The following is a 21,043-nucleotide window of genomic DNA, read 5'->3' as shown; positions in this document are numbered from 1 at the left end:
GTACAACAGTTTTAGCAGATAATTCAGCAATGTCTGTTGAATTTTTAATGTCTATACCCTTCCACTTGAAAATTCACCTTCTGAAGATTTGCCCTGAAGAATTCTCACACAGCACAAAAAGATCAAAAAGATTTATGTACAAACACGATTCATATTTTATTAAAAGCTGAAGGAAAAAGCTCAATTGTCCAACAGTACAGACTGGCTAGATAATTCTGGTAAAGTTATTCTGTTAGTCACTCAATGGAATATTATGTAGCCAGAAAACAGAATGAATTTTATATACTGACATTGAAAGATATCCATAATATACTGTTAAGTGAAAACAATAAGATTCAGAATAGTGCAGTTCTTTATTTTATAGTGATATGTAAATATCTGTTAATAACTATGGTTATATAAGAAGTTTACATGAAAATTTTGATTTCTATATTGTACCCGAGTATTATTTACACTTTAGAAGTGTATTTTACTTAAATATAACAATCAAATTTACATTATAAAAGCAAAGGTATAAAAATTGTCTTTAGGCTGGGTGCCGTGGCTCATGCCTGTAATCCCAGCACTCTGGGAAGCTGAGATGGGTGGATCACTGGGTCAGGAGTTCATGGCCAGCCTGGCCAACATGGTGAAACCCCATCTCTACTAAAAATACAAAAAAAATTAGCCAGGTGTGGTGGCACACGCCTGTAATCCTAGCCACTAAGGAAGCTGAGGCAGGAGAATTGCTTGAACCCAGGAGGTGAAGGCTACAGTGAGCTGAGATAGCGCCACTGCACTCCAGCCTGGGTGACAGAGCGAGACACTCTCTTCTCTCTCTCTCTCTATATATATATCTTTAAAATATGACAGATCATTTTTATTAACTTGACCAAGAGTCTGTCCTTAGACATAGCACCAGACTTCAAAGAATGCAGCTCTCCATGGTTTCTAGAAAAACTAGGCATTTGGGCCTTTGGTAGCCGGCCTCCAAGATGACCTGCAATAAACCCTGCCCTGGTATTCACATCCTGTGTGACCAACAGAATAGTATAGAAATGATGAATGTTACTTCTAAAATGACATTACAAAAGACTGTGGCTTCCGTCTTGGGCCCTCTTTCTTGGATCGCTTGCTCTGGGAAAAGCCAGGTCATAAGCAGTCTATGGAGAGGCCCCGGCCAAGAGAAACTGAGGCCTCCTGCCTACAGCCATATGAATGAGCTTAGAACCAGATCCTCCAGACCCACTTAAGCCTCAGATGACAGCCGCCCTGGCTAATACCTTAACTGCATCTTTGTGAGGGTGCCTGAGCCAGAACCACCCTGGATTCCAGACCCACAAAACTATTAGAAGATAGATGTTTGTTGTTTTAAGACATTAAGTTTGGGTTAATGTGTTATGTAGTTGTGGGTAACTAATACAGGACCCAGTCAACTCCATAATTTTTAGTGCCTATTTCCCAACTTGCACATATTAACTTTATACTCTAAGCCTAGTCTCACATTGGTTCTGTCTTTATACCAACCTAAATCAGTAAAGACCAGCAACTAAAGTTAGTGTAGGGTATTCTGTTCTCTCCTCAGGAGGATACCACTAATGATGAGGGGAGGGGGACTGAATCCAAGGGACATCACTGGGATCACAGGAACCAGGAATCAATTTGGTTATCAAACCTTCAAATGAAAATCCTTTGGTTTAAAAAAGATTTCTACCTTTTCTATCTGACCCAATCAAATTGTTACATTATTGAGACAGGCAGTGGTTCAAATTAAATGTCACAGAAGAACACCCTGACGATGAGAAAAGGAGAGAACACTAGGAAAAGCTGTCCATTGTTTCCTTGCTAAATGCAATCTCTGATGAAAGAGGAATAGACTCCTTTCCAATACAAGTTGAGTTTTGCTGAACACCAAATGCAGAGAGGGAAATGGTTTCTCACTGCGGAAATTCTTCTGCTATTATTGTTGTTATATTTCTACTTAAGACCCTTAATTTCAATGCTTTTGAATCCAGCCATAAATATGTGTTCAAATAGTTGTAGGATGATTTATTTTCTGTTTAAAATGGTTTGTACATGTATTTTTATGTAACTAAAAAATGTCTGAATGAATCAGCACTTCACAAATCAATGACAGGTCAGAGGAGCATGGCCAGCATGTCTGGAAGGAACCAATTTCTCCCATAGCACCATCAATTTATTGCTAGCTTGGTCCAAGGAGATTTGGCAGTGGCTGTCAGCCTGAATAAAATCCAGGAGCCGTCATGCCTGTGCCTCCAGCGTGGCTTAGTGATAAAGTCACGGAGTCCCTGTAAAAGATTCTCCAGCGGCCGGGTGCGGTGGCTCATGCCTGTAATCCCAGCACTTTGGGAGGCCGAGGCGGGTGGATCACGAGGTCGGGAGATCGAGACCATCCTGGCTAACACGGTGAAACCCCGTCTCTACTAAAAATACAAAAAATTAGCCAGGTGCGGTGGCGGGCGCCTGTAGTCCCAGCTACACGGGAGGCTGAGGCTGGAGAATGGTGTGAACTCGGGAGGCGGAGCTTGCAGTGAGCCGAGATTGCGCCACTGCACTCCGGCCTGGGCGAAAGAGCAAGACTCCGTCTCAAAAAAAAAAAAAAAAAAAAAGATTCTCCAGCAGGCTGCATGCAAAATATATTCTACACACATATGTTCTATTTTCATGATTATAGGGAGATGGCAGTGTGATAGATCAAATGCAAATTCATTTAAAAATACTGTACAATTAATAGCTTTCTCAACCAATGGATATTAAAAGTACATCTCTTATCCTATAATGTATTGAGATTTATAAAATGTTTTTAAAAAGAAATCTTTTCCAATTCAAAGTGTTGGGAATTATTGTTCTAGAGATGCCACTGCAAGGTTAAAAAATTCTTGTTCTTCACTAAGATATAATGGCATTCTAATCCAGTTTTACCACTCTGTAAAAGTAAAAACTCAGTAAATTGATTAAACCAAATCATGCTTCAGGCATAAATTTACATTTACAGAATACTAATTTTAAACAAAAAAAGAGAATAGGCTCATTATGTATCAGTAAGTATGGTACATAAAATGTATCACAATGTCTTCATTCCTAGTAGGTTTTTTAAGAAAACAAAGCTTAATATGAAATAGTTAAATAAAGAAGGAGGCAGGAGGAAAGGGGCAGGGCCCTTGAGGGTCGGGTGATAGGAAAGGCAGAGAGTAAAAATCCTTGCCTCATGTGGAAAACCCAGATTCTAGCAACTTCTGTGAAATAAAGTGATAGCAATAGTTTCCTGAGTTTATTAGCTGAGAAGAGTGAAGAAGGAAAATGCTATCTGTTTCAGTTCTCTGTTGTACCGAATGGTACCCTGTGTATTAGTCTGTTCTCGTGCTGCTAATAAAGACATACCCAAGACTGAGTAATTTATAAAGGAAATGACTCACAGTTCTGCACGGCTGGGGAGGCCTCGGGAAACTTACAATCACGGCATAAGGGGAAGCAAACACATCCTTCTTCACATGGCAGCAGCAAGGAAAAGTGCCGAGTAAAATTGGGGAAAGCCCCTTATAAAACCATCAGATCTTGTGAGAACTCACTAGCTATCATGACAACAGGATGGGGGAAACTTCCCCGATGATTCAATTATTTCCACCTGGTCCCTCCCACAACACGTGGGGATTATGGGAACTATAATTCAAGATGAGATTTGGGTGGGGACACAGCCAAACCATATCGCCCTGCCAAAGAATATCCCCTGTGTTGCCATGGTTGACTTCTATGGCAAATTCAGCTTCCACTCTTTTGGAACTTGTCATTCAGCCTGAAAGACTAAAGGTAACTAAGGTGGACCTAATGTGCCTAAATTTATTTTTATTTTTTCTCTGTTAATCTAAAGGTATGGTCAGAAAAGTTCAGCCAAACCATGTGGTGAGGTAATTAGGATGAAAATTTTATTGCAATTTTAACACAGATGATCATTTTTACTTTCAAGATACTTATCTCCTGTAGTTTTCATTTATATGGTAAACAAAATATAAACCCCCTCAAAGATTGAAAACCACAGCTATCTCACAATAAAAAGGTAAAACAAATATACTTCTGCAAATAATTCTTTCAAATATTATTGAATCTTAAGTGTCTAGGAAGCAAGAATAGACTTTTCTCAAGATTGGAGCCACAGTGAAAGGTAAATAGTTATTTGGGACAAACTATTTCCAATCCCTGAATGATGGGGTGATTCAGGAGCATGGATGCAGTGAGCCAACCAAGTCAGAAGTTGCAGAGAATATAAACTCCTCCACTTCCCACAACTTCTCACACTCACATAACAAGAAACTGACACTAAAAAATATTCAATACAATGGCAAAAGAAAAAATATTTTTAAGTGTAGATATGTTTCCATTTACATTTATGTGTCAAGATCTGTCAAAACCTACATATCCAAACCGTAATGTTCTCTGTGTCCCTGGCTGACTAGGCAATCAGGCAGACGTAGCAACTGTTTGAAGATGTCTCATATATCAATGGGCACAAAGTGCTTTCCGAAGAATAATTTTTTAAAGAAATGAAGCTGATCAACAACTTGCTAAGACACAAATATGACACCGAAATCTCAACTTGAATCTCACAATGGGCGTGGACACAAACACCTTTAGAGTCTTGATGTTGCGCTTGTTTTTGGAGCATGAGTGAGTCAAAAAGCTTGAAGCTTGGTATTAAAACATTTTTAATCATTGTATCTAGTTTCTCTCTTTCTCAACACTAGAGTGAAAGGGGTATATATACAGAGCAGTTACATCAGTCTGTGAAGCCCAGGCCCCTGCACAGATCATGCTGCAGCTGCCTTAGCTGGGAGTGGGTGGGCCAGGGCAGTTCATCCCAACAACATCTCCCTATGGTGCTCTGAGTAACCCCAAGTGAATCCCTCTCTGTAAGGAATTCTAACACATCCTGTGCAAGATGGTAAGGCACTTTTACTATTCTTTTCCTCTCCTTTCTCTCTCTTCCTAGGTTTTGAGGCAGAGGCTAAAATTCATTTCCCAGGCTCCCTTGCAGCTATGGTACAGGTACACACTCAGGCTCCTGCCAGACCCTGAACTGGAAGCTGGTAATGTGGAGAATCAGTGATGGTACATGTGGGTGTGATGGCAGCTACTTTGGGTTTTCAGAGACAGCTGTGGCAGCAATTCCAGTGGCAGTTTTTGAGCACCCAGGGTCAGGTGTTGGCTGTGTGAGCTGTGGTGTTTGCATCCAATAGAGGCAGGTGGGGTACCTTCTTAGGATCGGCTCTGTGGTGTGATTTGAGTGTTATTCTGTCTACCCATCCTGCATGTCTGAAGATTCTCTAGCTCTCCTGAGATTCTCTGAGCATTGCATGCCTTTTGAGAAATTCCTTCTATGGTGAAGCTCACCAAAGCTGCTGACTACTGCTTTTAACTAAGAATGCCCATGGTGGATACAGCTTGGGAACAGAACAAAATTCTCTGAGGTTGGAATCCTTGTTATTTGCAGCAAATGTTATTTGATTAGGATTTGGGTCACAGCTACCCTGTCACTATCTGAGTTCTTCCCAAACCATAGAGTTGGTGGTGGTTTTCATTTTCTGACCTTGCAGGGACACAAGGGAAAATATTGAGTACATCTGTGAAAGTCCCTGCCATCTTCTAAGGATTTATTGTGTGGGTTTATGCTACTCAAATAATGATATTCTTCTTGATCTTAGAGGAAAAAAAGAAAGAGGATTGAAAAACTCCAGAAAAGACTGGAAATCGTAGAGGTCTGGAACTGTGTGTGTTCACTGCCATAAGGAAAGTATTTTTTTTAAATAATACAATAACCCAAAAACAGATTTTGAATATCACCAATAATATTTGAGCAGCTGTGAGCACATAAGTCCACGCCCTTGCTCAAACCACATATTAAATATAATCAATTCTTGTTATTCATGGTAGTTATGTTCTATAAATTGCCAAAAACACAGAGCATTGCATCTAGCAAAAATATGGGGTTAGGTTGCTGGGAGCCTCTGTTATACATTTTGGTTAACCAATCAACATATAACCTTGTTGTCTGTGTGCTTCTGTTTAAAAGACATCTTATTTAATATCTATTGTTGATTCATTAACATTAAACTGGAGGTAAATATAATCACTTGAAATGATTATATATGAAACATATCATTTCAAATATAAAGCATTATATTTCACTGAACTATTGGGTATGTAAATTGTTTGTAGTTTTTGCTATTATAAATAGCTCTACTGCAAATAATTTTAAAGAAAGTTTTCATTTTCTTTACCATCATTTCCTGAGGATAAATAACCCAAACAGGTTGAAGAAAGTGAGTATCCCTGATTGCTTATAATAAACTAAGTAGGTCCTTTCAGAAAGTGATGACAAGCTTTCCTGTTTCCACAATGGTTCTCCTGCATTGAATTTTTCTCCTGCATTGGATTTTAATTTTTTTTTCTTTCTTTTTGAGATGAGGTCTCCCTCTGTTACCCAGGTTGGAGTACAGTGGTGCAATCACGGCTCACTGCAGCCTCGACCTGCCAGACTCAAATGATCCTCCGACCTCAGCCTGCAGAGTAGCTGAGACTACAGGTGTGCACTGCCCGGCTAATTTTTTAAATTTTTTGTACAGACAGTGTCTCTCTATGTTGTCCAGGCTGGTCTCGAACTCTTGGATTCAAGCAATCTCCCACCTTGGCCTCCCAAAGTGCCAGGATTATAGGCATGAGCCACCATGCCTAGCCCATTTCTTTTTAATAAATTAATAGATATGACATTATATCTCATTTTTGTTTTCGTTTGCATTTACTTAATTACTGGCGAGGTTGAAGAGTTGTTCATACATTGACTCAGTTAGTCATTTAATTAATTAACATTTATCAAGCTCCTACTAGGCAGACCAGGAAACCAGGCCTGTGTCAGACACTGTCCCTGCCTTTGGGGAACCTCTCCTCCACCTGTCTTTACTTTTATACAAACTGCCTATTAAAATTCAACTGTCTGCTTATAGGAGGCTTGTGCCATCTTTTTAGCTTGAATAAGCACTTTATGTAATTACAGAAAACAAATATGTACCTATTATATTGCCAATATCTTCCCAATTTACTCTTCTCTTAGTTTTGATGGTTGGTTTGGTTAAATAACTATAATTTTTATATAGCCAGAAATAACAGTCATACTCAAAATGAAAATATTTAATAATTAGAAAGATAAAATATCAATATGTGATATAAAAATAAAAAATATTTAATCAAAATCTATTTAAAATTTCTTTTGTTTGCTGAATTAACTATATCCTAAAATATACATGCTATATTGTGGAGAAAATAATTTCCAAAATATTCTAGAAATTTCCAAATCATTGGTTTTTTTTTTTTTTTTTTTTTTTTACAGATTGTTATTGTGATCTTAGTTGATGTAGCTGTCACCTAGCTAAGTGATGCTCCTGTTCAAACCATGTAATAACCACATCAATAACTTCACTGTTATACTGACAGTCTGCTCCTGGGCACACTGCAGGCTCTGCACTACTGGGTTATTATACACCTGGATGCTAATGCCTCCCAGAGGGCCTATGGGCCAACTGATTCTGCCCCTGCACCCCCATTCTCCCCAACCCCCACTTCCAAAACACTGCCACCAATGCCACCTGCTCCACTGCCTGCTTTGTCATCCCTGACAACTCTAGGGCAGAGGGAGGGCACTGTGCACACCTCCACTATCACCTCCCAGACCACTCAGTGGCTACTGGGGCTGTCAGTACCTATGCTGGCCGTCCTCCCATGTCCACTACCCTGCCATGGTCACTGATGGGTGGCATGATTAGATGCCTTATAATCTCAATAAAGAGATACTTTCTCAGCTGGGCGTGGTGGCTCACGTCTGTAATCTCAGCACTTTGGGAGGCCTAGGCAGGCCAATTGCTTGAGTCCAGGAGTTTTGAGATCAGTCTGGGCAACAAAGTGAGACTGCTTCACTATAAAAAATAGAAAAAAAATTAGCTGGGCATGGTGGCGCACATCTGTGGTCCCAGCTACTTTGGGAGGCCAAGCTGGGAGGATTGCTTGAGCCTGGGAGGTTGAGGCTCCAGTAAACCATGATTACACTGCACTCCAGCCTGGGCAACTTTTTTGTCTCCAAAAACAAGAAAAGAAAAAAAAAGAGATACTTTCTCTTTACCAACTGGTATGAAAACATTTCAGTATGTTAACACCCAATATAGCTCTAATGATGCATGCCAACTCTGGATATCCCAAAACAAATGCTTTATATAAAGTGATATTTCAGAAACATAATTCTGGCAGATTTAACACTTATTTAGATAGCAAATCCTAAGCATTCTCAAATATTTTAGATGGTCAATATGGCAGGATGTGGGAACACACTGGTATCATCCTCAAATTCTCCACATTTGAGCTTTGCATGCACAGACTGAATATCTAACCTAAATAAACAAAACCCAAAGTCAGCTGATGAAAGCATATAAAGGATGGATACATTTACACCATCACTTTTATTCAATCATGACTGTTGAGCTACTCTTTCTGGCAATTAGACTACCAATAGATCCAAAATCTCACTAAGGTCAGTTGGAAAGAACTTTAGGAAAGCAAAGTTTCTCTCTGCTTTGCCCCAGGCCCATTTCTACCTTCTTGCAGAGAACATGGAAAGAAGACACAGAATTGGTTTCTGGGAGTAAAAGTATTGAGTCTGTTAAGAAAAATGTTCCAAAGCTCAGAAAGAAGGCAGAAAGATCACTGTGTGCCCTTCAATGTCATACTAAATCCTAGGTTCATCTGACACTGTAGAAGGACACTTATTTGAATGAAAAAGCAACCCCAAAGCTTATGGTTTTATTGCCCTGTGGGACATTAACCAGTTTTGAATATAACTTGGCAATCTCATTTCAGCATTTCTTCTTTCATTGATTATATATAATTCAGTCTCGTGTATTCTTGAAACCAGGTTTTTTCACTCAGTGTTTCCTTCAATGAGTTAATGAAATCTTTTACATGTGCTTGTTACATATTTGTATGAGATTTCATGTTCTTAATTTTTTCAATAAGTATATAAAAATGCTCAGTCACTAATCATTAGGGAAATGCAAATAAAAATGGCAATGAGATATCACCTCATACCTTTCAGAATTAGAATTTAAAAAACAGAAAATAACAAGTACTGGTGAGGATATGGAGAAATTGGAGCCCTTGGGTACTGTTGGGGGGAATGTAAAATGGTTCAGCTGCCATGGAAAACAGTATGATGCTTCCTTAAAAAATTAAAAATAGAACGATCATATGATCCAACAATTTCATTTCTGAGTATATACCTGAAAGAATTAAAATCATGTTCTTGAAGACATATTTGTACACTCATGTTCACAGCACCATTATTTACAGTAGGTAAAATGTGGAAGCAACCCAAGTGTCCATTGATAGGTGAATGGGGAAACAAAACATGACAACTACTTCCAATGGAATATTATTCCACTGTGAAAAGAACGGAAATTCTGACACATGCTGCCATGTAGATGAACTTTAAAGATGTTATGCTAAGTGAAATAAGCCAGTCATAAAAATACAAATACTGTGTGATTCCACTTATATGTATGTAGTCAAATTCATAGAGACAGAAAGCAGAATGCTGACTGTCAGGGAATGGGGGGAGGGAAGAATAGGGAGCTATTGTTTACTTAAAATAGAGTTTCAGGTTTTAAATTTTTAAAAAATTTTTTTATAGAGATAGGGGTTTCACTATGCTGGATTTTCAGTGTTGCCAGATGAAGAGCTCTGTAGATGGATGGTGATCATGGTTGAACAACAATGTGAATGCATTTAATGCCACTGAACTGTACTCTTAAAAATGGTTATGATGGTAAGTTTTATGCTACGGGTATTTTGCCATACTTTAAAAAGTTTATTCTCCTTTCTCTATCCTCAATTTTGAACGTAAGTCCTAATTCTGTTTAATGTCAGAACCATTCTTACTTCAGTTCCATCCCAGCTAGGGATGGTCTAACCCTCAAGGGAGTAGGGCTGGCTCAAAGACTGTGGCATCAGTTAGAGAGTGGCTGGAACCTGGTGGAGGCAAAGCCCATCAAAAGCTGATGGAGGTAGGGGTGGGGGCTGAAATAGGCAGGGAGAGAGGAAAGGATCAAGCTCCCCAAACAAGCCTTAGAGCAAACTATTTGTCAGAAAGGGGTCAGGACATGAGATATGCTGTAGAGACAGGGTGGTGTTAAAAGGGAGAGAATTATACACCAGGACATAGGTCCTTGAAGATCAGGTCAATTCCAGAGTAGAGATGGGGGTCCCAGAAAGCTCAACAAGGCACCATCAGATACAGAGATCTTCTCACAGCTGCTCTTTCTTTCCACTTTTACCATCTTTCCTCACTGCTGCTGAAGGGAAATACACCAGAATCTTATGGTCTTTATTAATGAGTGGTCTGGATCACTTCACCATTTGATTTCCACCAAATCCTCATGGTATTGCAGTAGGAGCACTGAAGGGAGAATTGACAATACCCAAGTGCTGTAGCTAGCTGTCAAAGAAAGGGGACAGTGCCTTGGTTCCAGGAGCAGTTGGCCGGGAAGCTCTTCCCTATGGGTGGCAGAGACATTCCTCATCTCAGAGGTTGGAAAGTTACAGAGTTTGAGGGCTCTGCAATGAGTTGCACATTTGCGTTCAGTGCACATTGTACCATTTTTAGTTATTTTTAATTCAGACAAAGAGATTTCCCTGGTCTTTTGTGGCTGTTTGTTTGTTCCATTGGGCTTTTGCTGGAGCTGTTATTTAACAGTTTCCTCTTTCTTTCTTTAATAGGTGATCTTTTTTAGCTTTGTTTCGTGTTACTTGCTTGTATCTTTCACTTTTTATTAAACAGGGATGAGGAAGCAAGGGAAGAGCTCTGAGAACCATCCCATTATTTCTCCTGGCCAGGTCTGTGGTGTGCCTTCCTACATCCATCCCAATGCTCATCAGATCCATATGTCAGACCCAGCAAAATCTAAATGCAGGGGCTACTTCTACCCTTAAAATTGTTCTTGCAAGTCATTCAAAAGAACCACTAAGAAAGGAAAAAAAATAATTCTCTGTCATTTCCTGTATAATTTAAATATTTCATAATCATTTTTAAGCAATAATATTAGCCTCAAAGGCAGCTTGGGGACATGGTTGGAATAATGCCACTCCAAAATTTTTAGAAAATGAGATCTGTAAACTAGTATTCATGTTCTCTAACATATGTAACCACAAGACACAGGCAATTCACTTGAGAAGCCCAGGCCATAGACGGAAAGTAAAATAAATGGGAAACAATACCCAGAGAGCATGAACCCTCTAGAGAACAGTTAGGGAGCGTTAAATACATAGCCAGAGGGTTTCTCTGCTGATAGAGCCCCTTTCATACTAGCAGGCCTCCCAATCATCTCATTTTAAGGCAGAACTTGAAAAGAATGTTAGTACTATGCAGATATTTCCCACTAACTTGCTGGAAAACATTATTCCTTCAAAACATTGTGGGGCACACAGCTGTTACGCCCCTATGGGACCCTGGCTCCAACATGGCAGAGCCAATGACAGTCTGTCTACTTGGCCATCACATAAGTTCACATAGCCTTCCATCACATAAGTTCCTTGCCCTCCCAGAACCAGGTGAGAAGGGACCCTACACTATTTGGTAATCTACTAGGAAATGAAGGCAACATTAAACATGGGCTTATGTCCCTGGAAAGCAAATTTGATCATGGATTCACCCATTTAATAACTTTTTCATCAAACTCCTCAACTTATCTCTCCTTTTTTGAAGTTACTGCTAGAATACTAGTTCAACTGGAAATTTGGTTCCATCTGTGGGGCCTACCAAGTGACACCTCTTAATTTTAACATTATCCTTTTTACATCACAGGTTTACTCCCATGATGCCCCCACTCCGGAGTTGTACAAGATGACAACCTGCCTCCTTAGTTATGGGGGCCATCACTTCTACAGCTGCCTGACATTACAAAGTCTCATTCTTCACCTAGATGATCAAACTAAGGAAACTCATACATTTCCCAACTGTAAGTGAATGACTTGACTCTACTGTATTCAGCCTAGATTGACCTGGACTGTCCAACTCTAGTTAGTGCTAACAAAGCAGGCAGTATACAACATATATTCCTAAATTCCCAAAGGCCAAAGTTCTTCTTTAGCCCTGAGGGCTCTTGGAATATACCCCATGGTAAGTCAACATTCACTCCTGGATTGTGGCAAAAAGGACGCCACCCAAAGAGACTGGCATCTACTCTAATATGATTCTACTGCATAGTAGCATTATTTGCTTGTTACTTTTGTTTCAACACTATTCCTCCTTTACTCGCTTTATTATTTGTGATGGCTGTCATCATTATATAATTCATATATTCATCTTTTTTGGCTTTACGTTGTGTTTAATAATGACACATTATTCTATTTCCTTATGATTTTAGTTCATGTATTATAATTCTGCCTTGTATTCTAGTGTATGACTTTTTGTTTAAAGTGCGTATCTTTTATATGGCATTTTAAAGTTTACAGCTATAATGATCGTTATATTTTGTCCATCTATCTTTCTTATTTTCGCTATTCCTTATTTTCACTTTATAAATGCCATAGTTATTAATTAAGCACCTTAAATATACTCCCTTCTTTCAAGTAAAATTATTTCTATGTAAATCAAATCTGCACAAAAACACATACACAAACAAGTCACTAAAATTATCAAATTCATTTTTTGGTGATTTCTAGTTACAGTAATAATAAAACCCAAATCTCTTAGGCTTCTTTCTATGGGTAAAAAAGAACATTTAGGCTATTGGTTTTAGTTCTTCCTCATCTTATCTCATTCTCAATTTTTGGACTGTTATTTGGAAACTTATACTTTTCTTGGGAGTCAGAAAGACACATATTCAAATTCTGACTCTACAACTTAACAAAGCAAGTCACTTAACCTCTTTGAGACTATTTTCTCATCTGAAACAAGAGGACAATACCACCAAGGTTTTTGAAGACTGAATGAAATAATGTGTTATAAAAAAACTTGATAATTATAGATGGTCTCTAAATATTAGTTCCCTTCCTCTCTTCCTTTACGTTTTAGATCACGATTTTATTCTGCAACGGGTCTATGGTCTATGCATTGATCCTCCTAGTTAATGTTTTTAGTATCCCATCTTGACAGCAGGACTTCATAAGGTGGCCACAGTGTGAAGAAATTCCTGTTCTGAATCCAAAGTGTAAGGTCAGTGACTATTTAGGGTTAGTGGGTATATTAGTCTGTTTTCACGCCGCTGATCAAGACATACCTGAGACTGGGCAATTTACAAGAGAAAGAGGTTTAATTGGACTTACAGTTCCACATAGCTGGGGAAGCCTCACAATCATGGTGGAAGACAAGGACAAGTAAGTCACATCTTACGTGGATGGCAGCAGGCAAAGAGAGCAAGTGCAGGGCAACTCCCATTTTTAAGACCATCAGATCTCGTGGGACCCATTCACTATCACAAGAACAGCACAGGAAAGACCCGCCCCATAATTCAGTCATCTCCCACTGGGTCCCTCCCACAACATGTGGGAATTATGGGAGCTACAAGATGAGATTTGGGTGGGGACACACAGCCAAACCATATCAGTGGGATATGTGAAAATCTTTCTTTAGCTTTTCCAAATGAATGACATATTGCCTGGATAATTTTTTCCATAAAAAGAGCTGCAGATGTTGTTTCATTTCCTTGGGGAGTTCACGGTCTTAATTTCAGCTACATCTGAAATCAGTACTTGGAATATTATCTGGCCTTTTTTCCAGATGTTTAAGATTTCTTCCTCACTGAAGTTTGAAAATGTTATAAGTAAACATCTCGGCACCTTTCTCTGGATGTTAATTTCCAGATTAACTTCCTAATATGTAGGCCACTTCTTTAATGAATTCTGGAAATATTGTCTACCTTAAATTGTTGATTCGTTAACATTTATTTATTCTATTAGCTCAAGTACTTTCACTTATTATTTTTAAGTTAAAACACTGTGTTCCATTCTAGAAGTGGATCATTTTGGCCTGGCATTATTTATACATGTTTATTTAAGCTATCTAATTTTTTATTTGATTCTGTAGTTAATAAATATGCTTCCCTAATTAGCTATTTAGTAGTTCTTCATGTAAACTCTTCTCTTTACTAGTTCTGGAAATATTCTTAATTGTATGTAATGCTGTAATTTTCACTAAATGGCTTTTTATTTCCTGGCTTTAGTTATGTCAGGCAATTTTAAAGTTCATTTTTTTCCCTATTCTTTTATAGTTTTGTTATTTGGAATTACAACTTTTAAAAATTAGCTGAATTATTTTAAAAGTTCTTCTTTGTTTTTTGGATACTGAGGCTATGTTGTTGAAGATTTTTGTCTGAGACAATGTCATTGGCATTTGAATGGGTTTACTATGAAGAAGGCTATCTATACTGCTACTTAGGCCATTAATTTCCCAGAAGCAACAGTATTTTTACTTTAAATTCTAGTTTTTAGAAATAAGTACAGAAGTACTGTAGGTTTTGTTAAACTAATGATAAAATTCTTCCAATAAGTGAGACTCCTCTATGTACTTTTATGTACCAATAAGCTTATATCTTGAGGTTTTATCTTCAAATGAGCCTCTGTCCAACAGATAAAATTATACTTTTAAAAAAAACTGAAATGTAAATAATTAGTTTCCTCTGTTAGGATTTTACTCTTAACATCATGGCTGATCTAGAACTAAAAGAAGAAACATCCTGCCTAGCCACACAGAGCTCAAAGTACTGTTTTCCTCCATAATAATAATCCACAATAATACGATCCATTGTAGCAAAGTTGGAATTAAATCAAGTGGTGCAAAGCTCTGCTTTAACACTTCTTAAGTCAAGCTTATGACATCTGTCCCTGGAGATCTGAATTAGGAACTCCTCAGTATGTTAGTCTGAGAACAAGTTTTAGCATTAAGAAAAGAAAAGCTATTTATTTTTATATTTATCATACACCCAGCCATTTTACCAAATTTCCAACTCCAAAAGAAGCAAAAATCTTTATATATTGAGAAATGCACTTTAAAATAAAACGACGATATATTTGAATTGAGAGGCATGTTTTCCAGATGGAAACTGCAAAATATAAAAAAGTCCTTTCCAATCATACATGATTTTAATGCAGTTGTAATTGGAATTTCAATGGTTGTTTTCCCCTTTTTGCAATATAACAAAATGAGTTTAAATTTTATGTGGAAAAAATGTCAAACAATAGCAATAAATGTTTAAAAAGAAAAATAAAATGGGACCCAGTTACTTTTCTAGATATTAAAATCTGAAATCAAGCTATTATAATGAAGATGGTATCATTGACATTGGAATAGAAAATAAATCCAGGAAATATAATAAAAAGTACATAAATTGATCCAAATTGATCCAAGTATATGTAGAAACAATATATGACTAAAGTAGTGTTCCAATTCAGTATATAAAAGAGGGTTTTTAAAGTAAATGATATCATGGAGTTGGCTGTTTGGAGGAACATATTTATAGCTCACATCATATACAAAATATATTCTAGATGGATTTAATTCATAACATGGAGAAATGTTTTTTAAAATATTAGAAGAAGAATAAGGAGGATATTTATATTACCTTGGATAGAGGAAATATGCCTAAGCAATACAAGAAGCCAAAAAACCATAAAGGAAAACAAAGACATATGTGAATAAATACTTTTTAAAAAAAGAAAGAAAAAGAAAAAGTATGGCAAAGGATACTATAAGCAAAACAGACAAATGATGGGCTGGGAAAGAAATAACTGCAGCATGTAAAGTGGACAAAGTATTACTATCACTAATAAACCAAGGGTGCTGTATAAATTGAGGGAAGAGTCAAATAACCTTATAAGAACATGGGCAAAGGATTCGAAACGACATTCGCAGAAGAGAAAATGCAAAAGATCAATGACAACATATGAAAATATGCTCAACTTCACCAGAATTCAAGGGAATGCAAATTAAAATAGAATACCATTCCTCACCCATTAGAGTGGTAATTTCCAGTGATGACTAGGAGGTAGAAAACAGGCAGGCTTATATTTACTAATGGGCATCCAAATTGCTACAACCTTTTAAGAAAGAAATCTAGCAATATATTTTAAAATTTAAGAGACCTAAGCACTTTGACTCAACAATCCCCGTTTGGGATTCCACCACAGTGAAGCACGGATGTATGACAGGTTAGTTAGAAGAAACACAACCACAACCAAGGAAGACAAAACTAACATCGCTCCACAGGTGACAGTGGAGTGAAGATGATGTAATCATTAACATGAATCTGTTAGATCCACAACTACAAGCTAGGTGAATTCTGTGACATTTGTCACATAAAAGATAGTTGCACATTAACTCTTACATTTGAAAAATTTCCAGACAACTACCTAATATGCATGCACGTGATTGAACTGTATGCAATTGCTGATTTCAACTACTTTGGCCTAATAAAATAACAATCTCATAAACTGCAACCCAACATATGTTTATTACACATTTATGAGCATGAAGAAAAATGTGGAAAGATACACCCCAAAGCATTAACATTGGTTACATGGGGAAGGAGGGAGGCAAGGGAAAAGGGGGAAATGAGCTTCTTCCTATAGCTTTTTACTTGTAAAAACAAGAGCGTGTTACATCTGTAAATTAAAAATACCTGACAAAGAAAATAAAGAAGGCCAGGCCCCGTGGCTCACGCCTGTAATGCCAGCACTTTGGGAGTAGGCTGAGGTTGGAGGATCACTTGAAGTGAGGAGTTCGAGACCAGCCTGGCCAACATGGAAAACCATCTCTATAAAAATTACAAAAATTAGCCAGTCATGGTGGCACATGCCTGTAGTCCCAGCAGAGGCAGGAGAATCGCTTGAACCCAGGAGGCGAAGGTTGTAGTGCGCCAAGATCGCGCCACAGCACTCTACCCTGAGGGACAGAGTGAGACTCCATCTCAAAAAAAAAAAACAAAGAAAGAAAAAAGACTCTCAGGCTCGATATTGCTTGAAAACATATATATACACTTGTCTACGGTAATGGCCCACTTTATCAAACATAATGAAAAACAATTTATGTCCTTGTCTCTTTCACCAAGGTGGTTAAAAATGAGTTGTTTAAAAAAATAGAATTCCAGAATATATTTGCAATGAAACTAGCAAAAATTAAAATTCAGAGAACTGAATGACTGTTCTGTCCAACACTTAACTGTTGACAAGTGGAGCAAGAGGAACTCTTATACTGCTAATGAAGAATAAATTGGTATAACCACTAATGGTCAACCTAATAAGGTGAACATTTGCAATGTTCTGTGCCTTAGCAACTGAACTCCAAAGTATATGTCCTAGAAAAACTCCTGGATGTGAACCAGGAGACATGAACAGAATGCACACAGCAGCATCGTACATCAGAGCAAAAAGCTGGACACAATCCAAATGCCCAACATGTGTAGAATGAATAAAGTGTGTGATATTTCACACAGTGGAAGAATGATACGCTAATTATTGCTAGATAGCAGTAAAAATAGGTAAACTACAGCTATGTACATCCACCTGGATGAATCTCAAAACATAATGTTGGTTAAAAATCCAAGCCAAAGAAGAAGCATGATGTCATTTATTTAAAGTTCTAAAACAGGTGAAACTAAACCATATATGAAGGGAAGTGATAAATAAAATGTCCAGATTATGGCTTTCTGGGAAGGAAGTAAAAGGAGGATGGAATTGGAGAGAAGCATACAGGAGTTTTTAAAGGTGGTACTTAAAAGATGGGGAATGTATGTGGGTTTGTTCTACTAACAGTCTTTAATATATGTATGTATGCACATTTATGCATTATTTTGATGTGTGATATACACACATACATACACATATAGACACAGAAAGAATGCCTTTAGGTCTATGTCTAGCTTTCACAGCTTTATGCCTATGAAGCTACGAAAGACCAGAATATGCAATCACCAAATGGGAAGGAATTTCTGATCTGAAGCCTACCAAGAAGCAGATGCAAGAAAATTCTTTACCTCCCTCTATTTGCCTTAAAGTAGGACACAGATTTATTAAAGACAAAAAGGTGTCCCGCCCCGCACTCCCCTCCTTCTCTACCGGGGAGAAGAAAGGCTAATCATTGAGGACAACTTAAGACCCTTATTGGCCTGGAGATGGTATGAGAGGAATCTACATGAACAAGGATTACTAACTTGCCTTTATCTGCCATTTATTTGCCTTCCCCACAGTTGACCCACTTAGAGATTCAAAGTTATTTTCCATTGTCTTGTCACTTCTCTAAAGAATGTACTGTTCTTTGCTGAAGATGCTCTGTAACTTGGAATTCAAAGCCATCTCTTTAGGAACTACTCAATCCTTGTGTGTCTCCCATGTGTACCATGTGTATATGAAATAAACATGTTAATAAACTTGTTTGTTTTTTGCTTTTTAATCTGTCTTTTGTTATAGGGGCCATTCCAACTAAGAACCTATAAATATTGAAGAAAAACTTATTTTTATTCCCCTACAAAGACCATCCTCTTATTGAAGAAGCCACTTAACCATCTTCCAGGTATATTTTGTGTTGTAGATTCTTAATACATAACTGAATAAATATATTTCTAGAGTAATACTCAAAGGAATATTGCTGAGAGCCATATTCTTCCAGTGCCAGAGTAAAATGGAAAGTTATCTTATGGAATTTTTTGTTGTATGCCAGAACTGGAGAGAATATAACAGAAAACCCAAGCTAAACACACACTGTGACATAAATGTTTCCAAGTCACCTTGGGAAAATAATTTGCCAAGTTATAGCAAAAAGCAAAGGTAACATTTCTGAGTAGAGTTACATTGGTTTTACTTTTACCCTGGGTTAAGAAGACCTTTCTTTCACTTTAAGATTTAAACTAAATGACACCAAAACTCCAACCTTGGCTAGTAAGATTTTTGAGGGCAGGGGAAAAAAATCCCTTTTCTCAACCACAAATCTCGTATACCCAGGAAACACTGATTTGTTGGGAATAGACCAGGTGGAGCTCTATTTCCAGATATTACAATGTTGGTCCTGATTCACAGCAGTTGAGCGGCTAAAAGCATTCTAAATAAGGCAGTGTTTCACCAGGTGAAGGAAGACAATCAGAAGGGAAGGAAGTCTGTCCTTATTCCCATCCTCCACAGCTGCCTGAAACCACAGTTGTACCCATGACTGAATCACTACTCATTTTGATCTCCCGGCTTCTTTTCCTTTCCAAGGATTATTTTGAGTACTTGGACTTCTATTTTACTCACTCAGTTGTACCTACTGTGGTTAGGAGTTTGATAAATAATCTGATTTAGCTAAGATGCTTTACCGACAGGATATCCTGTATCTAGTTAACTAAGTAAGGCTAGAGGAAAGAGTGATTAGACAATCTGAATGCATGTTATTTTTGAAAAGTAAAGGAAAAGACAAAAAAGCCAAAGTAGCTACAGGGCCTTTATTATCCCCAATAAACCAAAACAGTACGGCACTGAACTACCTTGTATCTGCGAACACAATTTATCTGTAGATGTCACATTTTTATTTTCTAATGCTAGAAAGTTCTACATTGTGCTCAACACCTGGAAATATAGGTGCAGTACAACCAATGAGTTAAAAAGCTTTAAGTTTTCCCTTTAGCAAACAAAAAAGGGAAATGAAATTAATGGCTGCTCTTGAATATTTATTTTTCCCAAAGTTTTTCAGATTGCTTTTATAAAATAACAGTTTTATTGAGATATAATGAAATACCATAAAATTCACTTTGAAGGTATACAATTCAGTGTTTTTAGTATAGTCACAGATTAGACTGTGAATTCTGTACCCATCACCACTATCAAATATCAGAATATTTTCATCACCCCAAAAAAGCAAACCCAAGGACCGGGCATGGTGGCTCACTTTGTGAGGCCGAGGCAGGCGGATCGCTTGAGGTCAGGAGTTTGTGACCATCCTGGCCAACATGGTGAAACCTCGTCTCTACTAAAAATACAAAAATTAGCCAGCCGTGGTGGCTCACACCTGTAGTCCCAGCTACTTGGGAGGCTGAGTCAGGAGAATTGCTTGAACTCGGGAGGCGGAGGTTGCAGTGAGCAGAGATCGCTCCAATGTACTCCAGCCTAGGCGACGGAGCGAGACTCCGTCTCAAAAAAAAAAAAAAAAAAAAAAAAAAGCACAAACCCATACTCATTAGCAGTCACTTCTCCTTCCGCTCTTCCCTCTCCCCCAGCCTGAAACCACTAATCTACCTCCTGTCTCTATGGATTTGTCTATTCTGGACATTTCAGTGCCTGGGATCATATAATATGTAGCCTGTTGTGTCTGGTTGCTTTCACCTAGCATAGTGTTTTCAGGGTTCATCCACGTTGTAGCATGTGTCAGTACCTTGTTCCTTTTTATGGCTGAATAATCCATTGTATAGATACACATTTGTGTTGTTTCCTCCAGGTTGCTTGTTTATGATAAGAAACAAAAAGCAAGCCTAGGAAGCAGAAAGAACCAGATTCCAGCTGCGTACTCAACCGAAACCAGGGATTAACAAACACAATTACTATTATACCTGCATTTATACCCAATTCTTGTAAACTGCACTACTCCTGGAGGATGTTAATGGAGATGTCAGCTGTGGTAACATGGAATTCTAAAAATTTATCTTACACTATTAATGAGGAAAGAAGAAAGAAAATGGAATTTTAAAAAATTGAGGCTGAGGTAGGAAGATTACTTGAGCCCAGGTATTCAAGACCAGCCCAGGTAACATAATGAGATCCTATCTCTTCAAAAACATTTAAAAATTAGCCAGGCATGGTGGTGTGCACCTGTGGTCCTAGCTACTGGGGAGGCTGAGGTGGGAGGATCGCTCAAGCCCAGGAGGTCGAGGCTGCAGTGAGCTATGATCATGCCACTGTACTCCAGCCTGGATGAAAAAGGAAGTCCTTGCCTCAAAACAATAACAACAACAACAAACAAACAAAACCATAATTGAGTAATTGCTACTAATAG

General features: G+C 38.0%; 1 protein-coding gene across 13 annotated transcripts in view; it reads right to left on the bottom strand.

Annotated features, from left to right (window-relative positions):
* The window catches only part of GNG2 (G protein subunit gamma 2), a 125,395-nt gene that overhangs the window by 59,783 nt on the left and 44,569 nt on the right, over positions 1-21,043 (bottom strand). Inside the window, exon 1 of one of the 13 annotated variants that reach the window (XM_063651590.1) lies at positions 3,417-3,518. The exons of the other annotated variants lie outside the window; for them this stretch is intronic. The gene's annotated coding sequence lies outside the window, so the exon portion shown is untranslated. Of the gene's footprint in view, positions 1-3,416; positions 3,519-21,043 lie in introns of those variants that run through there. 13 annotated transcript variants of the gene reach the window in all.

This window comes from Pongo pygmaeus, chromosome 15 (genome assembly GCF_028885625.2).
Source record: "Pongo pygmaeus isolate AG05252 chromosome 15, NHGRI_mPonPyg2-v2.0_pri, whole genome shotgun sequence".
NCBI classification, from domain to species: Eukaryota; Metazoa; Chordata; class Mammalia; order Primates; family Hominidae; genus Pongo; species Pongo pygmaeus.
The sequence above is the reverse complement of the archived record's forward strand: the minus strand, read 5'-3'. Positions and strand labels throughout refer to the sequence as shown.